Source organism: Adiantum capillus-veneris, chromosome 27, assembly GCF_014529385.1.
Source record: "Adiantum capillus-veneris isolate H3 chromosome 27, ASM1452938v2, whole genome shotgun sequence".
Classification (NCBI taxonomy): domain Eukaryota; kingdom Viridiplantae; phylum Streptophyta; class Polypodiopsida; order Polypodiales; family Pteridaceae; genus Adiantum; species Adiantum capillus-veneris.
The window spans coordinates 38,666,492-38,677,562 of NC_140957.1; positions in this window are offsets into that span (position 1 = coordinate 38,666,492).

Genomic DNA, 11,071 nt, shown 5'->3' on the forward strand with positions numbered 1-11,071 from the left:
CTATGCATAGCCGTGGTTGGCTCTACCATGCTTTGAAGATCAATGCAATTCAAACCACTATGCTATGCAAGAGTTGGGTGTTGAGTAATTAACTCAAGGGTTTCTGATGTCGAGGTTTGCTGCTGATTTCTTCCAAAGAGCAAATCTTGTAGCTTGTGTGCTCTCTGTTTGATTGTACCATCCGGATGCTTCAACACACTGATTGCTTGAGCTGTTGGTAGCACTTTTGAATGTTGTCGAGCTTTTTTTCGCCATTGGTAGCTTGGTCTGCTTGGTGTTGTATGGTGTGGTGGAGTCTTTTGAGACTTAACTCGCCATTGCTTGATTGGTGTTACGGTTGGTGGAGAAGATAAGTGCTTCTTTTTCTTCCAAACCAATTTCATGCTAGGTTCCTTGCTCGAAGATTCTCGTCTCTGTGTTTTCACCCTTGGAACCTTCTTTTGTTTTGTCGGTGAAGTTTTAGGCACCTAGATCTGAATCGGTTTATCCTTAAGCTGTGATTTTGGTACCCAAATTTGCCTGACTCCTTGCATGCTACTTGTAGCATTTGCTGGTTGAGGGGATGGAGAAGATTGACTACTTCGTGGTTTGGTCTGCTGATTTCTTCCTTTCCACTCCTCCTTGCTTGGTGCAATTGGAACAATGAGTTGCCTGCCTTTAGGTGATAGCTTTAGCTGATTTGTATGACAATCTGGTACTGCTTTTTATGTTCGCATCCAGGGGGTTCCAAGAATCATCGTCTCATTCATGTGTTCATCTGATAAGCACACAAACTGATGAGGACATGAACATCCATGTACTATCACGTTTAAGTTGACTACTCCCAATGTTGGGGTTGGGTTTTTGTTGCATCCTTTGATTGTCGCTATTCCTGTTGTCAATGCTTGACTTGTTGCCTTCTTTTATGTGGAATAACTTACCGCATTTACTCTAGCTCCTGTGTCGACCAAAGCCTTAGTGCGATGATTGTTGAGCTGTACTTTGATGCGTAGGTCCATTCCATCTAATCAGTCATCATCTATTGAAACTGCATCTTTAGGTAATTCCCATTGTCGGTCATCTATTTCCAGAGTGTTGATGGGAATCGGTATCTGTTGATTCTTGAGAGAAGCTTTGCGTTTAAGTACCTGAAGCCGAGCTTCGTCTTGGGCTTCATCAATAACCTGTTGTCGTTTAATCTTTCTTTGCTTGGCTGCATACATTCTTTCTAGAAATTCACTGGTTAGCGGCAAATTCTATTTCTTCAAATGACATCCACTAATCCAATTAGCCATTGGTTCACCATCTAGGGTGGACAATGTTACTACTCCACTTGGAGATACATCTTCAATGATAAACGGTCCGTTCTCTTTTTCTTAAACTTGGGACTGTGTTGCTTAAGGTAATAGATTAAAACTAAGTCCCCTTTCTTGAAGAATTTTTGTGATTAAGTGGAAATCAAAAAACTATTTTTGTTTCCGCTTTTGTGCATAGATGTGAGCTACAACAGTTAGCCTTTGCTCATCTAGCTTTTCCAAATCTTCAAGTCTTTCTGACAATTCATGTCCACTCAACTCAAGATTCTGTGCTACCCTTAATGTTGGCAATAGGAATTCTATTGGCAGTATGGCATCAAGACCATAAACAAGGTTAAAAGGTGTAGTATTTGAAGCTGTTTTGAATGAAACTCAATAAGCCCATAGAGCAGTATGGAGATTCATTTCCCAGTCTGTCCTTCCTAAACTAACCACTTTAGTCAACACCGAGCTAAGAATTTTGTTTGTATGCTCAGCTTGTCCGTTTTCTTGTGGGTGATAGGGAGATGATTTTTTATGGATGACCATAAACTCATTAAGAAAATACTCAATTACCTCATTGAGGAAATGGGTTCCCCGATCACTGACAATTTCTATCGATAGTCCATATATCGTGAATACATACTCATATAAGAATGCAACAGTGCATCATTCTTTTGATTTGCTTTAGCCTCGGCCCACTCGGTCAAATAGTCCGTAGCTACAATGATATACTGAGCTTGGATTCTATAAGTAGGTGGCTGTATTGGCCCAACAAAATCTATACCCCATTTTGCGAAAGCTCTAGCCCCCATCATCGGTCTTAAGGCATTCTATCTACACGTGTTGGCATTTTTGCTCGTTGATAAGCATCACACCTTCGAACATATTCTTTAGCATCTGCAAAAAGTGTTGGCCACCATATGCGTGCCAACAAGATTGCTTTTGCAGTGGTCTCACTAGAAAAGTGACCTCCAGCTAATCAGCATGTGCTTGTTCTTTAATCGGAATATACTCGTCTTCATTTGCACAAAGTCGCAAATGTTGATCTTTACCTCTCCGATACAATTGGTTCCCAATAAGAGCATAGTCTCTTGCATTAGTTTCAATTGCTCTTTGTCAGTGTTTACTCATATCCTTAGGAAATGTTCGACTCGATAACTAAGTAAACAGATAGTTACTCCACTTAGGAACAAGTGACATTTGAAACAATGTTACATGAGGTATCGGTGTTTGTTTTTGACATTGAGGGAAATCCTTTACAAAAAATCTAACATCACTCCTCATAGTCAGCCAAAATACTCCAAGTCTCAAGATTCTTTGCATAGTTTGGTATTCCGCAAAGTGAAGTCCTACTATGGTAATATGTGCTTGTGACTTAGGTACTGTTCTCTTTCCTCAGGATTAATGCACAAGAGCAATATCCCGTTTCGATTTCTTTTTTATAGCCTCCTAGCTAGTAATTGATACATAGCCAATTGCTTGATTAATCCGATCGTAATAAGAAGTGGTATTTGTGAATCTACTTGAGCTATTGTCATCAATGACACAATGTTTTCCGACCATCGAGGTATCATTTCCACGGAGAACAAATAGGCATCTGGTAGATCATCGTCTACCTCTTTAGGTGATTCTCTTGAACAATCCTTGACAAATGATCGGCTTGTTGATGTGTAGTGCCCTTTTTTTATAGCCACAGTGAAATAAAATTCCAGAAGAATGATGAACCATCTCACTATTCTTCCTGTGCTGCATAGCTTGTTGACCAAATACAACAAAGCTTGGTGGTCCACAAAGAACACAAACTTGTTGGCTAATAGGTAATATCTATACCTTTTAATGGCATAGATCATTCATAATCCTTCCCTTTCGATGGTGGTGTAATTATTTTTTGCCATGTTCAATTGTCGGCTAGCATAAGAGATAGGAAAGTCAAATTTCCCGTCTCCTGGTTGAGCTAGTATACAACATATAGCAAACTTGGAAGCATCTACATGTACGTGGAATACCTTATTCTAATCTGGTGCTTTCAATATTGGAGCTGATGTGAGAGCTTGCTTAAGATTTATGAAGGATTCTTCACATGCCTTGGTCCATTCAAAGTGTGTAATCAAGCTATACATGGGTTTTGCAATTATAGCGTACATGTAGATGAACCGTCGGTAATATCCACAATGCTCCATGAAGTCTTGTACCCCCTTGACTGTCGTTGGTCTAGGCAAATCAGCAATGACATGAATCTTCTCAATATCAGTAGCTATGCCATTTTTAGACACTATATGTCCCAGAATTTTTTCTTGTCTACCCATGAATGTGCACTTTTTAGGATTTAAGCAAATCCTATAAAGTCTATATTTTTCGAATACCTTTTTGAGGTGTTCAAAATGATCAGCCCGGATTGATGAATGCACGCATAGATCATCCATATACACTTCTAAGAATTTCCTAAGATATTCTTTGAAGGCATGGTTCATCAATCTTTGAAATGTGGCTGGAGCATTAGTTAACCAAACGGCATAACCCGATAGACAAATATATCCCATTCTGTTGCAAAAGCAGTTTTATGCTAATCTTTTGGGTCAACCAAAAGTTGATTGTATCCCAAAAAGCCATCTAAGAAACTGTAAGCTTCTTTTCCTGCAACTTGTTCTAAAACATGCTCAGTGATTGGAAGAGAAAAGTTGTCCCTAATGGTAGCTGCATTCACTTTTTCGAGATTAACACACACTCGTAATTTTCCATTCTTCTTGGGTAATGTCACAATTGGAGACACCCAATCTGTGTGCTCAATTTCGTAAATGAATTTGGCTTCCTTTAGTTTTTCAATCTCTTGTTTTATCTTCCTGGCAAATGTTTCATTATACATGTATGGCCTTTGTCTACTTGGTTTTGCATCATCTCTCATGGGTATGGTATGTTGACAGATTTTTGGATCAACACCCTTGAGATCCTTGTAAGACCAAGCGAAGATATCTCGGTATTCAGAGCTCTTCTTCTTCTTCTGTTAGGTCATTCGCAATGTAAGCAGGTCTAGGCTCTTCTCTTGGTTCAACCAAGTCTATCTTTTTAGCATTTTTAGGCCCTTCGTAAGACTCGCCCTGTTTCCATAGTTCCCTAACAAGTTGTTCGACTATGATTTTTTAATCTTGGAGAGTATTTTTTTGTAATGGGATGGAACGCTCGTTACATCCTTACCATCCTCTTCCATGGTTTCCATTTCGATAGTGTAAATCTCCTTTAGAGCTTTTTTCAACTCTTCATATTTCTTTTTCCACTTGACTCGGGTCATGAGTGGTTCCTTATCCTGTGGATTTGCTTGAGTACCCTTCCTTGTATTTCTCGATGTTTGAGACATTTTTGAATTTTTGTTTGAAGGATATCTGCTAGTGATTTTGTCTTTGACACAATCATTTGCATCTATCTACATCAGGAACTGTGTTCTACTGGAGACTGATGAATAGGTTGTGTTTTCACAATTCTGGTGTCTCTTTTTCGTCTATACCATTTTTGTCTTCTTGATTTCTGGTTTGAAAAGTCAAAAAACTTTTCCTCCCCTCCTTTTAAGAGTAGCTTAGCTCTCATATGTTCTTTTTCTAACCCCGAACCTTCTGAGGTAGCTGAGTGTTCATCTAAGTCGTCAGTTGCATCGTAGTAGAGGTCTGAAAAAACTTGTTGAGCTTTCATTAAGTCCTTGGATTCCTCATCTTCATCTTCAATGTTGAGGATTGAAATCATTTGGATGGGAATTATGTCGTAGCCATCCTCATTGCAAAATTGAGTAGGCATAGATGTATTCACAAATACATCCATTGTCGCTAAAATTTGAGTCGAATCAAATGGCTCAAACAAATGCTCTGGAAAGGGTTCAGGTACATAGGCTTCGTTTGTGCAGTCCCTTTCTAGGATACATTCTTCTCGTCTTAAGCTTCCATTTTCTGAAGCTCCGCACATCCAAATAGGAGTGTCCTTGTTTAACCAGGATGGAAGTTTAGTTTCAGCCAAAGAGACTGAATCAAACTCTTGTATGGGTGTTTTCAAGACATCCCTATAAGTGTGATCTTTAAGATTTACTCCTGTTATAGATCCCACTTGCTTCAAGTACAGATAATTGTTTCCCCAATCTTAGATAAGCTGTACCTGTCGCATGAAAGGTCTTCCCAATATGATTTCATAGTTGAGTTTTTTCCCAAAGTCTACTGTGGCAAAAGTGTGTTGATATTCAATTCCACAGGAATTGACTATCACCTTTTCAAGCAACCCTACAGGTCTCTCAATGTGTCCGTCAGCCAATTGCAATTTCATTCGATTTTGTCTAATGGCTCGTTGTCCCCAGGATTCCCATATTGATTTAGTGGCTATGGCTATGCCTGCTCCACTATCCAGTATTGCCATGGTTTCAATGTCATTATATTTCAATGGGAGGGTGTTGTTTTATTCTTCCCCTTCATAATACTCTCTAACTTTGTTCATGGGAACATATCGAATCTCTTTGTCGTCCATTTCATTTTTCAAATTTTCCAAATTTTTTGAGATTAACCCGGTTATCCCCACCTTCTCTAGGGTTTTCTGTAGATCATCCCATAAGTATGGTATGAGTTTTAACAGTTCTCCCAAGGTAAGAGTGCATTGGATGGGTGTAGACATGATTGAATGAATGTTGTCTACTTCTAGGGTCTGTTCAGCTCTTTTTACTTGAGTGGCCTTACACACTATGGATTCATCTTCATTATCTCCCAAGTAAGAGGGTAATGTTTTCAAGGTCAATGGTTTTGAAATTATTGAAGCTTCAGATCCGCAATCTCCGTACAAGGATTGTACATCCATGTTCACATCAGAAGGTAGGTTATCCAACCAGACTTCCTCTATAGGAGCTGACTTTAGCGTTAGACTCCCGTCATTGATCTCTCTCACTTTTTCCCATAAGTGTCCTGGCTAGTCTTCCTCTACGAATGGAATTCCGTGTAAGGCATCTTCGTTGTCCGACATTATAAGATCTGGTTCTTTTGTTTCAAGGTGGGGTTCTGCCACCACATCGGATTTTCCTTTAGTGTCTCTCACCACAAGCTCCTTAGGTTTTGCAATACTTTCAAGCTTGGGTTTTTGTTTTTCTAGCAATTCTTGCGTGATTCTTACCAAATTTTGATAAGCTTCCAGCTTAGCTGCTTCCATATCTAGAGAAGGATAGTTTTTCCATTTGTTTGCCATGTTTTGGCATGCTTTAAGTCCTGCTTGGTAGGCTTCCAATGCTGCATTAATATGCTCAAAAATTTTATCAACTAGAATGAATCCTCTAGATTTCACGGTTGTTTCCTTGATTTCAATTCCACTTTCTTTCAACTTTTCCTAGAATAGTTTGTTTGCTTTCTCCTCGATTTCATCCCATTGCTTTTGTTTTCTCATCTCATATCTTTTGCTTTTGCTCCTTTTGATTCTTTGAGAAGAAACTTTCGTGTTTTCTGAATCATCAGAGGAGTTGTGTTTCTTTTTCTTGGCCTGGGCTCTAGTGATTACCTTGATTGGGACAATCGGTTCCCTCTATGATGAGCTACTAGGTATCACTTGGACTACGTTTACTACTGTTTTACCCTTGTTTAAAGGATTCTTAGGACAATCTTTCGGAAAGTGTCCTCCCTTTTTGCAATATTGTATGCCATAGGCTTCAATTGGTTTGAGGTTTTGTCAAGCTTTGGACATTCATTTTTCCAGTGATCATCTGCACCACAGTTATGACAGTTTCCTGTTCTTGGCTTAATCATGGGTCTTACCATGGGAGGTCTGACACCTTGATATCTACATAATACATTGGTGCGAGCTCTGGTGGAGCAGAAGTCACGGTTTCTTCCCTTGGTGGTGGACGTGAATTATACCAATCTCCTTCTACCATTACTGTGGATGCGGGCTAGGCTCTGCATAGGGTGTAACAGGCACTAATGATTGTTCATCTATGACTCCTTCACAGTGCATGTACTTTACAAGCACTGCATTATGTCTTGGATACGGAGGTTGTTGTCCCAACACACCTTGAGGTCTTTCCATACCCATTGGTGGTCTTTGAGCTTGGGCCATATTAGGCTCATATCTGTACATGGGTTGTCCTTGTGGCCTCATGGGCACGTACTGAACATTCCCATCATACTTTGGTCTGAAGTAGCACTCGTAGGTCTCATGGTTGGTCCATTTACCCTCAATTGCACACCATTTTTGTTGCCTAATTGGTTGTCCCTGTTGAGGTATTATTGTCCTGGTCCCCTCATAGGTGCTTTTTGCATGTTGTTCATCATGTCATTCATCCTTTTAAGCATATCTTCTATGGCTGAGAGTGGTGCTGCAGTAGCTGTTCCCACTTGTGTTGGTTTAGTAGATGCTATTTTTCCACTTTGGTTATCTTTAGGGACATCTTCTTCGTTAAAAATATCAGAATTGTCTCCTAAGTCAATAGCATCTGACACACACTCTTCTAGAGTTGTATGCTTTTTATTATAGAGTATAGCATGAAGTTCTTTGTTTAGTAGTCCCTCTAGAAACAAAGATACAAGCCATTCTTCTGCAGGTATCTCTAGCCCTGGGCATCTAGCAATGTATTGTTTCATTCGAGTTGCACAATCTCTAACAGACTCACCATGTTTCTGTTTAAAGCTGTAGATTTGAGCTACTGTATTATGTTTGATCCCGGTTTTGGAACAAGCAACTACAAATCCTTGAGCTAATGTGTTCAAGTCCATGATTGACCTTGGTGGAATGTTTTGAAACCATGTCAATGCTTTTCATTCTAATGTCATTCCAAACCCCTTGAATTGAGTTCTGCTCTTAGCACTTGCTAAAAGCTTGCTAAGTGGTCGTAGGGATCCCCTGATCCACTGTATTTTCTGACCCATTTCTGAAAATCAGCTGGTCTGGCACGTCTGTTTGGTTCAACTCTCAGTCTTCTGGCAGTTGGTCCTGCTCCGAGTCCTTCAAAACAGTCTGTTGGAAATAGTGACTCATGTAGCCCTGGACTAGCCTTAGTGTCACCCGGTTTTCTATGTGATAAGGTGGTTTCTGGTTTTTTTACATTACTCTTAGATGATCTCTCACGGTGTTCATCTCTTGAATTTTTTTTTGGTCCTTGTCCCAATATCCAATCTCGTATGGAATACCCTTGGTATTTGGTTTGTTCTACCTCCTCAAGAGTTATCATAACAAAGTTGTTGTTATAACAATCCCTAAACATGTAGGTTGGTAGGTCTGATGATCCCTTATCTTTGATCTTGAAGATATAGATTATCTTCATGGCCGTTAGTTGTCCCGGTTTGGCATGCGATGTCCATGGAAGATCTTTTATGTTTCTATCTTCCCAACAATAGAGTCCGATCCTAGGATTATCTGTACTAAGCCGTTTCAAAGGCTTCAAATATACTTGATCGTATCCTTTGAATTCTAAAGTTGGTGGTCCTTCTTTTGTTGACATATCTGGGATTATGGTGTTTACTTCTAACCCCCATTTGTCTACCACATCAGGGTTTTTAACTTGTACACACTGAGTTCCGTTTCTGTCCATGTACATTTTTCCTTGTTTGTTTGCCCTAATCTTTTCTTCAAAATCAATATCATGGTCATCAATGCGAATAGCATACTCTTCGTTAGGGTCCAAGTAAACCCGGGCTCCATGGCGGTTAGTCTTGTAAAAAGAGAGTATATGCTTATAGCGCATTGTCGTTCCCGTTTCAGAGTGAGTCGAGTAGGAAGACATTTCGGATGTTGAGTCTGAAAAATTGTATGATACTTCTTCAAGAATTGTGTGCAAGGAATTGCCTTGATTCACGCTTTCTTCGGTGGATACTCTGCTGGAGTTTTCTCCTAGTATGCCCTAATTTCCTAGTACACGACCAGATCTAAGGTTTATATAGACTTATGAAGTCCAGGATAGAGTACTCACCTTTAGATTGACTTGTCGTCAATTTTCACTTGATTCGATTGTAATTTTTTGTCAAGCCAGTGATTCCTCGTCTGCAACCTGAGTCCTGTACAAATTTGATCAAGTTAGCTATTCTTCTATAAAGACAGTAGAGTTTTTGGTAACTCTCGTGATTGGTCTCTGAGTATCACTTCAAATCGAGCTATGGGAGTCAAAATTTGACTTTCAGATTCGACTTTAGCAAAAATTCAAGGGTTTAATCTGTAACCTGAAAACTGAGTGAACTTGTATCAATTTTGATTCGATTGAACCCAAAATTGCCCGGTGGCTTTATATTATGTTGGTTTAACACTGTATAAGTTCAAGAGTCAAAATTGATGTCTCTGGGTAGCAGTAGTAAATAATCGTGATTATTTACTTTTGCTAACTTTTTGCACTTTTTGGATTGGTTTGGCAAGTAAACAACTTGTTAAAGTCCCTGGACAAGTTTTAATAAGTTTGGACAAAATATGATCAAGTTTATCAACTGTTTTATGTCCGTAGACTCTGATTTTAAGAATCTGGCTTAAGTCTCACTTTTGGGATCCAAATTTCACCAAAATTGATTTGTGAGGTCTACTTGACACGCTTGACCTTGTGGTATACTCAAATGTGCAAAATTCTCAAGTTTTGAAGCAGATGTAAATAATCGCGATTATTTACTCCAGCTATATTTTTGCAACTTTTTGCCCCAATTTTGACACAGATCTATTAAGCACCTCAAGTTAAGGTCACTAGCCAAGTTTCATCAAGTTTGGATAATATCTGGTCAAATGGTCATCAATTATCTGTCTGCAGACTAACTTTGCAAATTTGGTCACAATTTTCAATCTTGTGATCCAAATCTTACCAAAAAAATTTTGTGGTCTTATTTACAACATGTTAAAACTAGTGGTATGTTGACTTGGTCAAAAAATTTGAAAAATGGGGCAGATGTAAATAATCACGATTATTTACATATGACAAGTTTTTGCATCTTTTTTGGTCAACTGAGCATGTACACATGTTTATCACATCAATATAAGCCTATGAATCAAATTTCAACAAGTTTGGACAAATTTCTTCCTAATTTACACTCAAGATTCAAAAAGTCAGTACAAACTTTAGTTTTTACTCAGTTTAATCTTTTGGGCCTTTACAAAAGTCGTTTGTACACATGCAATGAGTCAATGGTATGTACCTTGGTCAATTTAGAGCAGAAAGTTAATAATCGCGATTATTAACTTCAAGCTTAAAATGAACACTATTTTGTAATTTTTTCAAAACAGTCTTTATATGAGCTATTTTAAGCCTATGAATCAAGGAAAAACTTAATTTGGCCTAAAATGTTAAGAAAAAGTAAATAATCTGAGTTTTGGCCAACTCTTTGAAATTTTTATCCCGAAGTATCTTTTGAGCTTACCAACTGGTTCAGACAACTTTTAAGTTTACTCTCTAGTCGGATTGAGTGGTTTCAAGTCTTTTCGAGCTATTTCTAGCCGTAGACCTGAAATTTTGCAACTTCTAATAACAACTTACACTTGATTCTTTCACAGAGAGCAATGTTCTAAAATCCACCTTGGATCCTACTTACCCTACTCCTAGATTTTCATGCAATGGGGTTGTGGAAAGTGTCCACAAATACTCGTTTTCTTGTTTTTTATGTTTTTTTGAGCACTGATCTTAAGACTTGTCTCGTCTACCAATCATTCTCAAAATCCTAATCTATTTCTACAATCCTACAATCCTAACGATACTCAGCAAGCACGATTACTTTCAAGCTACCTCTACACAGCAAAAGACGACAATCTTAAGCTATGCGGTTTCTAAAAGAAAGTTTTGAACTCTAGGTGAACCTAGAGGAAGTTAAAGGATAACTTCACAA